Below are 15,900 nucleotides of genomic sequence, written 5' to 3' on the forward strand. Positions count from 1 at the left end.
AATTATCTCTTAGACTTATGTATGCCCAGCCCCGAATACCACAGCCAACCACAAGAAGTTCTCATATAGTTTTACTAACTGCATTATCACAAGTTGCTCTGAGAAAAAGAATGTAAGTAAAAATCAAAGAATTTTTAAGTTAACTTTAGGTCTATCTCACAGTAACAAACTGAATTTTTTTCCCTGAAAGCTGCAAGCATTTTCAAAGTCAGATAATTTCTGTTTGGAGGGGTCAATAAGTGGACTTTGAAAATCTATAATATTAACCTCAGTTCCACTTAACCACATTTTCTACAAAAATAAAATCAATTATACCTATGAGTGTTAAGTCAGATTTTAACCTTTTCAACTTATGTTAGGAAGACTTATCACTGAGAGCCCAGAGGGAGATTTTAGTTGGAAGAAGGGAAGCACACTGGGTTTTTGCATTGTTCCTACAATTGTACAGAGGAGAGGCTGCCAAACTACAGCCTGTGGGTCAAATTCAACTAGCTGCCTACCTGTAAAAATCAAGTTTTATCAAAACACAGCCATGCCCATTTGTTTATATATTATCTATGGCTGTTCTCAGGCTACAACAGCATAGCTAAAGAGTTGCCTGAGTCCACCAGATTCCATATGCCCACAAAGCCTAAAACGTTCACTATCTGGCCTTTTACAGAAATAGCCTGTCAACTCCTGATAAGCAAGCATACCTACTCTAACACAGAGCATGGAGAGGAAGCACAACCAGATAAAGTGAAATGCATGACTTAGAAAATGCATTCAAAGTTCCAAAGAGGAAATACATATTACACATGTCAGCGACTATGCCTGAACAAATTCCTGTGACTCAAGGACTCAAAAGTAGGGGGAAATTATTTCAAATGTTTTATGGAATGAGAGTCATGTCTCATGATTTCGCTGATGAAAATTTCTAATCAAAAGCATCCCAAGTTAATGATACGCAACTAAGAGTTTAAAACTTATAAGTGGGACTTCCCTGGTGGTCCAGTGGCTAAGACTCTGCACTCATGATGCAGGGGGCCCTGCTTCGAGCCCTGGTCAGGGAAATAGATCCCACATGCTGCAACTAAAAAATTCTGTATGCTGCAATGAAGACTGAAGATCCCACATACTGCAATTAAGACCTGGTGCAGCCAAATAAATAAATATTAAAAAATAATAATAAAATAAACTTAGAAGTAACAGCGAGAGTTTATCTAATCATCTCTCTGTTGTTGTTCAGTCGCTAAGTTGTGTTCGGCTCTTTGAGATCCCATGGTCTGCAGCACACCAGGCTTCAGGAATTAATAAACTCTAGGCCAACTCTTTAAGTCAGTAACAGAAAAACACTCACTACTTTATCATTTTTTATAGAAACTATTTCATACAAGACAATGGAAAGAATACTAAAAAAACAAACAAAAAACTACAGTAAGATCTGAGGGATTTAAGACTGGACTCTGACTTCTACTGGCATCGTGATCTGTGGCTAGTGATTTCACCTAAGTTTCTGCTTCCCCATCTTTAAAACTGGGATAACACTCTTACCTCTTACCTATTTCATATGCTAAACAGTATAGTTCACAGGAGAAGATTGTGAAGTATAAATAATCTATGATGTAGGACATCACTATTCTTATCAATTATGAGGTAGGGTAGGGAAGGACTCTGCACTTTCACTGCCGAGGGCCTAGGTTCAACCCCTGGTCAATGAGGTAAAATCCCACATGCCATGTGGCACAGCTTGTGGGATCTTAGTTCCGCACAAAAAAGAGGTAGAGTAATTTTTATCATTTCACGGGGACACAATGAGACATACTCCATGTCCTTCACATGACAGAGGCGACCAAAATGAACCTTTCCATGAAAGTAAGTGTGAAATATCACACATAACTAAAAAGGTAAGACAGACTACTTGCTAACATGATGAAACCTACACTCATAAAGGCTTATTAAAAGTGAAATTAAAGGTCAACTATCTTCAATCAAAGAGTATTTTTAGTAACATAATATGCCACACATAGGTATGGCTTTGAATTTTGAGAATAAAGCATGTTTTGCAAACAAATAATGTGGTTAATTAAGATGATCCAATCAAAAATTATAGAGATAATAACAACTAAATGTAACATATCCTGAATGAGATCCTGGAACAGAAAAAGGACAACAGGTAAAAACTAAAGAAATCAGAATAAAGTATGAACTTTGATTAATAATAATTATCAATACTGGTTCACTAATTGCAGCAAATGTGCCATATCAACAGGAACTTGATGCTGGGTGTACAGCAACTCCCTGTACTATCATCTAGGTTTTTCTGTAAATTAAACTGTTCTAAAAAGTAAAGTCTGTTTTAATTTTGTGCGACTATGCCGAAGCCTTTGACTGTGTGGATCACAATAAACTGTGGAAATTCTGAAAAGAGATGGGAATACCAGACCATCTGACCTGTCTCTTGAGAAACCTGTATGCAGGTCAGGAAGCAACAGTTAGAACTGGACATGGAACAACAGACTGGTTCCAAATAGGAAAAGGAGTACGTCAAGGCTGTATATTGTCACCCTGCTTATTTAACTTATATGCAGAGTACATCATGAGAAACGCTGGGCTGGAAGAAACACAGGCTGGAATCAAGATTGCCGGGAGAAATATCAATAACCTCAGATATGCAGATGACATCACCCTTATGGCAGAAAGTGAAGAAGAACTAAAGAGTCTTTTGATGAAAGTGAAAGTGGAGAGTGAAAAAGTTGGCTTAAAGCTCAACGTTCAGGAAACTAAGATCATGGCATCTGGTCCCATCACTTCATGGGAAATAGATGGGGAAACAGTGGAAACAGTGTCAGACTTTATTTTGGGGGGCTCCAAAATCACTGCTGATGGTGACTGCAGCCATGAAATTAAAAGACGCTTACTCCTTGGAAGGAAGGTTATGACCAACCTAGATAGCATATTAAAAAGCAGAGACATTACTTTGCCAACAAAAGTCCGTCTAGTCAAGGCTATGGTTTTTCCAGTCGTCATGTATGGATGTGAGAGTTGGACGGTGAAGAAAGCTGAGTGCCAAAGAATTGATGCTTTTGAACTGTGGTGTTGGAGAAGACTTGAGAGTCCCTTGGACTGCAAGGAGATCCATTCAGTCCATCCTAAAGGAGATCAGTCCTGGGTGTTCATTGGAAGGACTGATGTTGAAGCTGAAACTCCAATACTTTGGCCACCTCATGCGAAGAGTTGACTCATTGGAAAAGACCCTAATGCTGGGAAGGATTGAGGGCAGGAGGAGAAGGGGATGACAGAGGATGAGATGGTTGGATGGCATCACCGACTCGATGGACAAGGGTTTGGGTAAACTCCGGGAGTTGGTGATGGACAGGGAGGTCTGGCGTGCTGCGATTCATGGGGTCACAAAGAGTCGGACACGACTGAGTGACTGAACTGAACTGATCTGCTTTAGGATGGACTGGTTGAATCTCCTTGCAGTCCAAGGGACTCTCAAGAGTCTTCTCCAACACCACAGTTCAAAAGCATCAATTCTTCCCTAACTGGTACCGGAACATCTTGGTCACCTCGCTCTCTTTCTCTAGAAGCTAACTGGGATTTCCTGTGGACAGGTGACCTCAGAGAGTAATCAATATTGTCAAATTGATCTATGCTCTGAGTGTATCTTCTGCCTTCTTCCAATGTGGGAGAACAGAAAATCAAAATGGCCCTTTACTGGGAAAGGTTAAGAAAAGTCAAGATTATCATCTTCCTCCAGTCAACCCTTCAGACTATGAAGAGTCTCATCATCTGAGTGGTTTCCTTCCTGGACTCTCCTCCCTACTGCAGGATACACAGAAGACATGGGTTCAATCCCTTGAGTCAGGAAGATCCCCTGACGGAGGAAATGGTAACCTGCTCCAGTTTTCTTGCCTGAAAAAATCCCATGGACAGAAGGGCCTGGGAGGCTATAGTCCACGGGGTCGCAAAGAGTTGAACACAACTGAGCATGCACACGCGCCCACACACGCGCACACACACATACACACACACACAGCCTACAGCCTCATCTTCAAGTGAACTCAAATTTCTCCTTTGAGGCCCCGCCCCCAAATCTCTTCCCACTGCCAAGTGCTGGGGGAACTGCCTCTGACAACAAATAGGGTACATCCTTCCTCCCTTATGACACTGAGTGGGAAAGTTACTCCATTTTAAAGTCTCTTTCAGTTCTCCTATTCACATCATGGAGAAAACCTAAGCAAGGCACCGGTTTGTTGTCAACATTTCCCTAACACTTGCTGTGCTGTATGTACTTAGTCGCTCAGTGGTGTCTGACTCTTTGTGACCCCGTGGACTGTAGCCTGTCAGACTCCCTGTCCCTGGGGATTCTCCAGGCAAGAATACTGGAGTGGGTTGCCATGACCTCCTCCAGGGGATCTTCCCTACCCAGGGATCGAACCCAGGTCTCTTGCATTGCAGGCAGATTCTTTGCCAGCTGAGCTACCAGGGAAGCCCAACACCGCTAATCTCTCCTTTTAATTAAAGGACAGCAGGTCTCAAACTCAGCACTTGCTGCAAACAGCAGCAAGCTAAATTTTATAACACTGCTGTGTTTTTATTATATTTAACTTGCTTTCTATTTAAAGCAAGAGATAGTAGCCTCTCATTACAGTAATAACATAAAGCTTCTTTAAAAATATTTTTAAGGGGTCCCAAAAAAGACATTTTAAATTAAACAACAGTAAAGCAGTGTTCAGATTTGGGAAAAATTCTTATGTTACTCAAGGATCAAATATGGTAAACATTGTTATATACTAATGCCTAAACCTTGACCAGAGAAGGCAATGGCACCCCACTCCAGTACTCTTGCCTGGAGAATCCCAATGGAAGGAGGAGCCTGGTGGGGTGCAGTCCATGGGGACGCTAGGGGTCGGACACAACTGAGCGACTTTGGTTTCACTTTTCACTTTCATGCATTGGAGAAGGAGATGGCAACCCACTACAGTGTTCTTGCCTAGAGAATCTCAGGGATGGCGGAGCCTGGTGGGCTGCTGTCTATGGGGTCGCCCAGAGTCGGACACGACTGAAGCGACTTAGCAGCAGTAGCAGCAAACCTTGACAGAACTGTTAGTTACTTTTTTCGTTCATTATATACATACATTTCATCATAGCACTCAGGTACTATTTATACTAATGTGACAAGGCAAAAAAATGACCGTCATTTTTTAATGACCTACTACAATGTTAGCTGTATTTTAATTTGAGGATTTTAATTACCCACCACTTTTCAGGGACGTAACCAACCCATACCGGAGATGGGTGTCTGCTGCAATTTTTTTTTTTTTTATAATCATGTTGAATTACGATGATTTGTCTACATGTTTTTCCCCTTGCAAGACTTAGCTCTTTCGATGCAGGAATAGTTTCTTACTCATTTTATGTTTCTTTAAATTACATACTCTAAAAAATCATCAGGTATTAAAAATAATGAGCTCAGCTCTTTCCCAAAAATGGACAGACAAGCACAGTAAGGGTTTATTTATCATACTTGCTTCACTCACCCATTCAACAAATGTTTACTAAACACCTACGAAGTGCTAGGCACTGATGAACAGGACAGCTTAAGGTCTGCTCTTGAGCGACTCACATTTTCACAGGGATACATGACATTCTAATGACAATTTTGAGTTGTTGTCAGAGACTGGATTTCTACATGCCCTCTATATAGAATCCTCTGCCTACTCCTCTTAGTGGTCAGTTAAGTCCCACTTAGGCAGCAGGGCCCAGCCCAAACTGAGAAGCCTTTACCAGTCTTGAGTCAGATATTTTCTCATAGACCATCTGCAACAGAACGTTGTTTTCTACAAAACTTCAAGTGCCCTGAAACAGGGACACAGTCATCTTGGTATCTCCATTATTTGGCAGAGGAACTGGTATTTAGCAGGTACTGAATCAATGTATAAATCTATAAATAATTAATAAACAAGCGACTGAATGATGAAGAGCAATGCTCCAGTTAGGAATCAGCCAAGCTGCTGCTAACTCAGTTCCAAAATGATTAAAGAACAGCAACAAAATTTAAGTTGGAAACACCTACTAACTTCCCAATGAGTATGTTTGAAATAATTATTAAGGTACCAAAAAAGGACACCTCTTCACAATTAAGAAATGTATATCATGAGGGGAAGATATGGAAATGACTGATACTTTCTAGTATCTTTGGTTGGCATTTTTAAAACAAAAGTAAAACATTGTTTAAGAAAATAGACTTGGTACCAACTATTGCTGGCACAAGTACAAGGAAATGAAAGACACACAGCTCTGAAGATGTAAGTACCTAATTCAAAGTCAGACAGTACCCAAAATTCAAATTAAGAGTACAGCACTTCCTGTTATGACACCAAAACTCCAAACCCTACCAAAAATAAATAAATAAAATCCAAAGGTCAATTTTACCCCTGATCCATTAATTAATTTTCCAGACCTAAAAAAGAAAAACCATGAAAATAATTAAATTCAATGCATAACAAACAGCTTGTGGATTAAGCTCAGGTTTTATCAGACCACACAACTGACAGAATAAAACACCTGGACAGCTAACATGCATTACTTAGTAAATACTAATGTAGACTCACTATTTTCGTTTAAAAATCTTGGCTTTTTAAAATCTTACTTGAAATCATTACTAATGGGACAGTTAAACAAGATGAAGCATGAAAGACATTAAGAAAATTATGGTAACGCTTTCCACGGACTTGTTGTTGTTTAGTTGCTAAGTCATGTTCTTTTGTGACCTCAATTCAACTGTAGCCTGCCAGGCTCCTCTGTTCATGGGATTTCCCAGGCAAGAATACTGGAGTGGGTTGCCATTTCCTTCTCCATGGGATCTTCCTAACCCAGGCATCGAACCTGTGTCTCTTATCCTGCATTGTCAGGCGGATTCTTTACCACTGAACCACCAGGGAAGCGGCTTTCCATGGGCTACCATAATTATTAAGAAGGAGGTAGAGGTACATGGAAGGATGCCTATGAGGTACCACTAAGTGAAAAAAGCAAACTGCAGAATGATATGCATGGTAAGATCCCAGAGGCAGTCCAAGGTTAAAACACAAATCCCAGAGTAAGACTTCTTGAGCTCAAATCTCGGTTTTATTGCTCACTAGTTATGCAGCCTTTCGCTAATTACGTTTCCTTGCCTCAGTTTCTTCACCTGCAAATGGATGTAAAATTGAACCTTGGACGGGTATGTTCATAAGGTTGCGAGGGTTTAATGGGTTAACATATGTAAAGCACTTAACAAGAACAAGTGTTAACTATAATTCTGGGGGAAAAAAAAATTCCAAATCATACAGCATGTGCCTATACAGGTAGAGAAAAAAATTTTCATTTTTGCATTGTTTTCATTTTTTTTTTAACAAAGAATATTTATTACTTTAGTAATTAAAAAAATTTTTAAAGGAAAACATAATAAAAACTTGGCACTAAAGCTCCCCTGCTTAAAGATCTGCTAGTACAATTACTTAAACACTCAGGAGCAGACAAATTCTGTGAATAATTAAAACTATGAAATTTTCAAGTCCAACAAAAAGGACACAGTACTTAATTTCTAGGTACAGTTGAACAATAACACACTATACACTAATAAGCAGAACTGCAATGGTATTAAAATTATATTCCCTTTTCCTCCAAAGGCAATAAGTAGCACAAAAATATCCACCTGATCTAGAAACGTATCAGGAACTTTCATGTTATGTAAACATTTATTAATTTTATTAGTCCAAAGTTATATACCACCAAATCTAATTTCCTCCTATTCAACAATCTCTAATGACAACTCACTAAGACATACAAAAATCTGGAGATCAAGCTAAACTAGCGAAAAAAATCCTAAAACCCTTAGAACCCTCTACAAACCTTTGAGAGAGAGATGTCACCACCCACATGCTTTGAGGAAGCTTTCGTCCCCAGCATAAACTTAGTTTCTTCCCTAAATACAGTGGGTGCACAAAACTACCAGCCAGAAGAGCAGAAAGAGAACTTTGAGCTTCAGCTGCATTTTTGCTGAGCTGTAATACTGGTAAAGCCTGTTTCAAGATCCAAGAGTACACCCTCAAATTTAAGGAAAGCATGTAAACAGCAGACTGACATGTCTATGTCATCACATTTACCAGAAGGTACTTCATAAAATTACAAATACTATCAAACTTCAACCAGCATTATTATCACTGTGTTCTACCTAAAAGGAACATTCTGGACCACACACACAAAAAAATAAATCTCATTAGTCAAAATAATAAACTTTTCTAAAATAAATCAACCATTAAGATGCCTCCATAGAATTACCGAATTTGTAACTTTAGTTTACATAATGCCTACAAAAAAAGAAGTCAATAAATGTTAGCTATTATTGTCATTACTGGTATCATGATGTTTTGCAATGATGGAATAAAAACTTAACATGAATTTGAGCAAACTCTGGGAGATAGTGGAGGACAGAGGAGCCTGGCGTGCTGCAGTCCATCGGATTGCAAAGTCAGACTTAGCAACTGAACAGCAACAAAGAGAAACTTAGAGGGAGACTTACTTAATAAGTTACTTTCCATCAGAATCCAAGTTGGCCCACCAGGCCCTTGAATAATTCGATATTAAAAAGCACTTTGTTTTAGAGAAATCAAAGTCAGACTCCTTGAGTTCTAAAGGAGGTAAAGATGAAATAAATTCTGTAAAAAGAATTAATCTATTCTTCCCTAAGCCTTTTGGACACAGAAATCCACATTTGTAAACATTTTGCAATTCTGCCATAAGTGCTATGACTTTCAGACCTAATGTATTTTTGTCAAGTAGTCACGATTTATAAACAGTGGAAGTAAAATTAAGACATGGGTCAGAGTTCTCCATTAGAAAGTGAAAGGAGACAGTTCAGAGTGGGTTAAAAATAGATGACTTTTGCCTAAGTCCTAAAAACTTTTAAAATAGATGTACTTAGAAAAAATTTCAATTGCTTGGGAAGATAATTTGATTCTGATCCTGAAAAAAAGGGAATAGGCTAACATCCCTTGATTAAATATTCTTTTAAATTTCCCAATATTAATCCTTTCAAAGATTCAGAGAAAATAAATTGAAAATATAAATTAGGAAGAGAAAAAAATAGAACTGAACATGTTTGACGACTAGTCTCCAGCGTGGGTGTACAGGCATTACATGGGAGCAAGACCAAGCAGGCACCTTTTCAGACAGACATCTTAAATTAATGAGCAGACATCTTGCCTGTTGACACAATTACAGTCTGCTTAAAGTCTTGTATTGTTTATCATCTTTTTATTGAAGTATAGTTGATTACAATATTGTGTTAGTGTCAAGTATACAGCAAAGTGACTCAGATATGTATATCTACCTTTTATCTATTGGCAAAGAATCCACCTGCCAATGCAGGAGACCCAAGAGACGAGGGTTTGATCCCTGGGTGGGGAAGATCCCCTGGAGAAGGAAATGGCAATCTGATTCAGTATTTTTGCCTGGAAAATTCCATGGGCAAGAGGAGCCTGGCAGGCTACAGTCCATGAGGTCATGAAGAGTCAGACACAATTGAGCATGCACACAAGAAGATAGATACATATAGATATCTATCTATATATTGATAGATATCTTTTTTAAGATTATTTTCCACTATAGGTTATTATAAGACACTGGTTATAATTCCCTGTGCCATTTAGTAAATCCTTGTTGCTTATCTATTTTACGTGTATTAGTCTGTATCTGTCAATCCCGTACTCTTCATTTATCCCACCAACCCCCTACCCCCTTTCCCCTTTGATAACCACAGGTTTATTTTCTATGTCTGTGAGTCTGGTTTTGTTTTGAATATAAAGTCATTTGCGTTATTTTTAGATTTCACATATAAGTGATATCGTATATTTGTCTTTCTCTGACTTACTAAGTACAATATTTTCTAGGTCCACTCAAGTTACTGCAAATGGCAATATTTCATTTTTTTATGTAGTCTTATCTTTTTTAAATGGCTTACAAAAAAGGTGAATACAAAGATAATTTTGGCTTAATATATACAACTTAACTACACTGTTAGCATTCAGTTATATTTTCCTTTTGGGTATAAATACTTAACAAGTATCTAGTTTATCTTCAAACTTAGAAAAGAAAAAAGACATTATAAAGACTCTTAGAAAGTCTGTATTTTCTTAAACATTTGCTCAACCATTTATTTATTAAATATGAGAACTTGAAGTATCAACAGACATTCATCACTTTTTTTGACCTTTGAATTGCAGAGTTCAAAACTGGGTTTCAGCTTAGAAACAATGAAGAACTTCTCTTCTGAAAATGTTTTTACAAAATCATAATACATACTGAAACATAATCCAAAAAATAAGAAAATATAGGTAAACACAAAGAAGGAAATTTTAATTATCTATAATTTTACAAACCACAAGTCAAACAATTCGTGTCAAAAGCTTTTTCTGTACACAATACAGAAACTGTCCCTTTACAAATGAAAATATCTTGATTAGGATTTAAGAGTTAAAGCCACAAATAATTCTATGCAAACATATAGAATTTGTGTTCTAGGCAGTTCAAATGTAAAAAAACAAAAACACAGCTAAAATCCTTCTTACCTAAGAAAAAATTAACTACAGAGAAGGAAATGTGTGTGGTGAATAAACATAAAGCTGAAGGGGAAAATTTAATTAATCACTTGAGAAGAAACTGTTTTTCAATTATTTTTGGTCTTTCCTAAGCAAGTAAAAAGGATTCCACTTATTTTATTTATTTATTTTTAATTGGAGGATAATTGCTTTATAATGTCATGCTGGTTTCTGCTATACAACACTGTAACTCTGCCCTAAGTATACATATATCCCCTCCCTCTTGAACCTCCCTCCCATCCCCCCAACCCACCCCAAGGATCCCACTTATATCAGACTTTTTTTTATATATATCAGACTTTTAACCCCCCCAAAAAATCATCCTTTATCCTGGAGAATCAATACACTCACTACTAAAAATAATAATAATAAATAAAGGTGAAACATCTTACAATTGGGAATGTATCTACTTTCCTGCTTCAATTTTCTACAAATATCAGGGGTAATTTTTCCAAATAAACTAATTTAAACTGAAGCACATTACATTTAAAGAGCGGCACATTTTGTATTGTTAGGTGCACCCAACAAAAGTTAATATCTATTGCTGCCATTTCCAGAATGCCATTATCAGGCAGCATCACCCTGTATGGTGCTAAATGTCACCACTGGAAAATTGCTCACAAACTCAGAGCAGAGCCGACTGGGTGAAGTGGGAAGTGACAACCCTGTGACAGTGCCCAAGAAGGCACCAGAAGACTAGCTGTTGTTTTAAAGTCAGGGACGTGGCATGAAGGTAGAAAAGGGTGAAAGCACGTTGAAAGCTGGAATGCCAAAAGATAACCAGCAATTACTGAGTGAAAGCCATGTTCCCTGAAGTTATTTCTGGGGTTAATCCTACATGACAACTATTTATCACCTCCATTATAGAGATGAGGAAATAGCTTTAGAGAAGGCAAACAACTTACTGCCTAATCATCCAGCTATTATGCAGCAGACAAGGAATTCAAGGCGAGGTTGGTTTGACTCCACAGCCCACACTCTTCATTTCTCCAGGCTGCCTCTCTGGTTCTTCAGTATAGAGACTTCAGGTTCCCTGTGAGCAATGTCACTGTTGTGGGCTCTAGGAGGGAGAGATCCATCTGGAGGCAAATGTTCACATACTCTCCTGGGGAGCCTAGATTACTCAGCCTTTGTTCATCCCAAACTGCCTTTATACATAATCTTTTCTTCCATTTTTCCTTTTACAGATCTAACACACTGGATGGATTGATGGATGGGAGGGAGGTGGCGGGGAGGCAAGCTGTTGACTTAGATGTTTATTTGATTTACAAACTCCTGTCCTTGTTGTTGTTCCCTGTACCCAGGGCCTCCTGTCAAGGTGTTCCTGGTACCTGGAGCCTTTCTCCAGTATCCGTGTAGCTAATCACATCTATGACTGAATGTCCAATTCAAATGACATATCCACGCAGCATTCCCCAATCTCCACTCTCCCATTCAGTAGTAGTAGCTCCAATCTAATTTTCTTGATCTTTTAGGTATAAATATATACAAATATAAAAATAATATGATGCCAGACAGGTACATGCTATAAATAAAATAAAGGGGCAGGGGAGAAAGAATGATGAAAGAGGCTGTGTAAGGACACAGAAAGTATCTGGCAAGACCTCCCCAAGGCAGTGATTCGTAATACACTGTGTTTAAGTCAACACAAACTATTTCAGCACCAACATCTATTTCACAAATGACTCTTCCTCAGCTTTCCACACCCTCCTCTAATCCTTTCTAGAAAAAGTCTGCTGCACTGGTTTTTCATTATAGGTATGATTTTAGGGGGGGAAATATCTCACACAAGATGCTGACAGGTGCTTTACAAACAGGTGCAAACTTCCAGTCACACATATTCTGAAAAAAATGTTAAGAGTGATTTGTCAGTGAGAAGTCTGATGCCAAAAAGAAGCTGAACTACAAGAATTTAAAATGGAGTTTCAAGAAAAAGACGCAGTAACTCAACTCTAAGCTGTACGTTTACTTTCTTTCATGTATGAAAAGAAGAACAGCAACAGGAAAACACACTCGAAGAGAGATCCTGCAGTTTTTCACTTAATGATAGAAAAATTAGACTGGGGAATTCCCTGGCAGTCAGTGCTCTCACTGCCAGGGTCCGGGTTTGATCTCTGGTCACAGAACTAACATCCCACAATACTCAGGATGTGGCCCACCACCCCGCCACCATCCCCAAAAAGATAGAAAAAATAGAATATCCTCCCCCCCTTTAAAAGTCACACTACCTACATGACTTGAAGAACAACAGCACACACTAAAATTTTCTTTCACAGACTTACACAAGAGTTTGGAGGGCTCAATTCCTTTAATCACTTAGAACCAGAAGATACCTTCATACAAAAGTCTAAGGGCCAAAGTACTCACTTCCCTTTCTTCCTCAGATTATTTTGCTGATTCCTCAGTACCTTGAGTGAAATATCTGTGGTCCATTGTATTTTTCAAAACTATTACTCTGATTACAGTCAGATTTTTTTATTTCCCTGATTACAAAAATTCCCTCTTTCATCTACACTATTGTCCTATCTGCTTTGACTTTTTTCTTATCTGATGATCCAAATATTCTTGCAAGCCAGCTTACAGATCCCCCAAACTTATTTCTGCTTCAGAAATTCTTAGTCTTTTTGAGCCACGGGTCTCTTTGGTAGTCTGGTGAAGCCTATGGACCCCCTTCTCAGATTGCTTTTAAATGCATAATTAACTATATGCAATTACAAAAGAAACTAATTATACTGAACTATTAGCAGAAGAATGAAAAAAACTCTGATATTGTAATATATGTGCACCTTTATTATCAAATTAAATAACAAGGTCTAAACAGTGGGTCTGATAATACCATAATCCAAAGAAATTATAAGCATAAATGATACTTTAAAAATGTTTTACCAGAGTATATCATAAATGATATTTTGAGATACCTCCAACAACTATAAACATGACACAAGAATACTGTGGACATGACACAAGAATATCTATCATTTATATTGGTGACAAAGTCACAGGCACCGCTAATTCTACTGTGGTTTGTTGCTTATATTCATAAGTGAAGGACATGACAATACAGTTATCAGACAATCAAGACGTGTTTTGTCCTCATTCTAGTTCAAAGAGCTCCTGAATTCTATCCACCAACTTGTGAATCCCAGGTTTAAAATCCTTTCTAGTTTAAAGCCTCGCTCAAACTGATTTTTAGCACAAATTTTAAAATAAAAACACTGATTTCTCCTTTGACTTACCTCTCATCTGACGGACCACCGCGCCTCCCTGTTTTTACGCAGATTTACAGACAGAACTACCTGTTTATTTCTCCGCTCTGCTTAGCCAGCACCCGTTTAAATTTTGCCAGTCAATGAAAGACGAACTTGAAGGAAAGGCGATGGAAGCAACCGACAGCTTCTTATTTACAGACCTCCAACAGGAAGTGGAAAGATGCCAAGTATGGTGTGTATGTTTCTGGTAGGTGGGCTGCCCCGCCACCCCCGGACCCTTGAGTCCAGCTTGTCAGAGTCTCCGAACCAAGACATCTTCACCAGCGGCACTCAGAGGACATTGCACCTTCTCGCCTCCCATTCTCAGTTCTCCAGCTGCCAGGTCGCTCGCCTCTGGCTCTCCCTCCTCATCCCATCCCCCACGCGTCCCTCCCTCTTGTCCGCCCCAGGCTGCCTGGTCCCCTGCGCGCCGCCTCCTCTCCCCTCAGGACCGAACCGAGTGCCGCTGGCCCCACCTCTCCCCTCACTGGAGGGAAGGGCCCAGGGCCCAGGGGTCAGCTGGAGCCGGTGGCCCGCCGTCAGGCGCAGGCTGCGGCCCTAGGCCGGAGCAGCACCGCTGCCAGGCAAGGAGCCCGCGTACTCGGCGCGGGGTGATCGGGGACGTGCACTCACCGAGAAGATCATGCGGAGGAGGGCACCGAGGTCTGCGTCGGACCGTCACTCGGCCTCGGAGCCGTCGCTCTCGCCGCGAACTGCCACCGCCACTGCCGCCGCCGCCACTCGCTAGTTGGCTTCCCTGCGTCCTGCGGCGGCGCTGCCGCCAAGTCATCGCGCTTGCGCAGAGCCGCAGGGGCCTCTGGGAGTGGTAGTTCGGACCCGCAGCCAGTGGCGCCTCTTCCGCTTTTACCTCCGACCCCGCACGCCGCGAGTCCGCCGCGGGTTGGAGCGGTCTTCCGCGGCTGGGTTACCGCGAAAGGGCTTCCGGAGAATTGTTCAACAAAGACTCGCCCTTGCTTTCGCGTACGGTACCGCTGAATGTTAAAAAATTCGTCTCAGCAAGTATGTATAAAGTAAAACAATTTATAGCATTTATGTTTTAGGTGACAAGTGTCACTTGGCCAGAACACATCATTCGAAACCCATATAGCTCTCTCTTATTCCTTTCTGTTAAAAGTGTCACTAATTGCCTTTAATGACATCTGGGTTTTCAGCCTTAAACCTGATTTCCCACTATGTTTATCAAATTTTACTTACTGTAAACTTGACCATACAGTTTTTAGGTCGATTGACAATTTATTTAATACAATATTTTAAAAATAAAAATAATTCACATATATTCAAATGTCAGGTTAACTGAACACTCCTATAAACCTTAGAACTGGAAGACATCTTAAAAGTCATTAGTCCAACTTCCTCCCGGGCATGAATTTCCTCTTGTACACTCTTGCCAGATAGACGTCCGACTTCTATTTCAACAGTTCAAATTTCAGAGCGCTCACTTCCTTAAGTAAGGCAGCCTGCTCACCTGTTGGGCAGCGTTTAATGTTAGAAAGTTCTCCTGCTGAACCAAAATCTATTTCCCTTTTACTTCCTTCCACTGCTAGTAGTTATGCTGCTTGGAGCAATATAGAATATTTTCCCCTTGATAGTCTTTCAAAAACTTGAACACAATAATTATATCCTCCAACACTAGGCGTCTCCAGACCAAAGGGAAAAAAAGTGATAATTGTCAGTTTTGCAACAACTTAAGTATGATTCAGCTCCCAGACTGCTTTCTATTTAGTCATTCTCCTTGATGTATTATCTTTAGAAATTGTCAAAATTTGCCTCATATTTATTGTCTTTTTTTTAAATCACAAGAACATTCTATGGTAAGCTCTTCAGGTATTATTGCTATCATATTGCCATTCAACTGACTCAAGAATTCGATTAGAGATTATTCCACAGCTCTATTATAAAACGTTGTCCAAAGCAACCAGAGGCTTCCCTTGTGGCTCAGATGGTAGAGTCCGCCTGTAATGCAGGAAACCTGTGTTCAATCCCTGGGTGGAGGAGATCCCCTGGAG

The 15,900-nt window shown here is 39.6% G+C and overlaps 1 protein-coding gene and 1 non-coding gene across 18 annotated transcripts in view; one reads left to right on the forward strand and one right to left on the reverse strand.

The window, feature by feature from the left end:
- Window positions 1–15,900, reverse strand: part of GAPVD1 (GTPase activating protein and VPS9 domains 1) — a 75,919-nt gene that overhangs the window by 42,860 nt on the left and 17,159 nt on the right. For 8 of the 17 annotated variants that reach the window (XM_081588573.1, XM_081588571.1, XM_081588568.1 and 5 more), the window contains exon 1: window positions 14,507–14,639. The exons of 4 other annotated variants lie outside the window; for them this stretch is intronic. The gene's annotated coding sequence lies outside the window, so the exon portion shown is untranslated. Of the gene's footprint in view, window positions 1–11,530; window positions 11,686–11,956; window positions 12,095–12,412; window positions 12,468–14,506; window positions 14,640–15,900 lie in introns of those variants that run through there. 5 more of the 17 variants (XM_081588583.1, XM_081588577.1, XM_081588579.1 and 2 more) reach the window with 4 other exon arrangements.
- Window positions 980–1,052, forward strand: TRNAM-CAU (transfer RNA methionine (anticodon CAU)). The gene has a single exon. It is a non-coding gene; the product is annotated as a tRNA-Met (tRNA).

This window comes from Giraffa tippelskirchi, chromosome 4 (genome assembly GCF_054371585.1).
Source record: "Giraffa tippelskirchi isolate mGirTip1 chromosome 4, T2T-mGirTip1v1.2.pri, whole genome shotgun sequence".
NCBI lineage: Eukaryota > Metazoa > Chordata > Mammalia > Artiodactyla > Giraffidae > Giraffa > Giraffa tippelskirchi.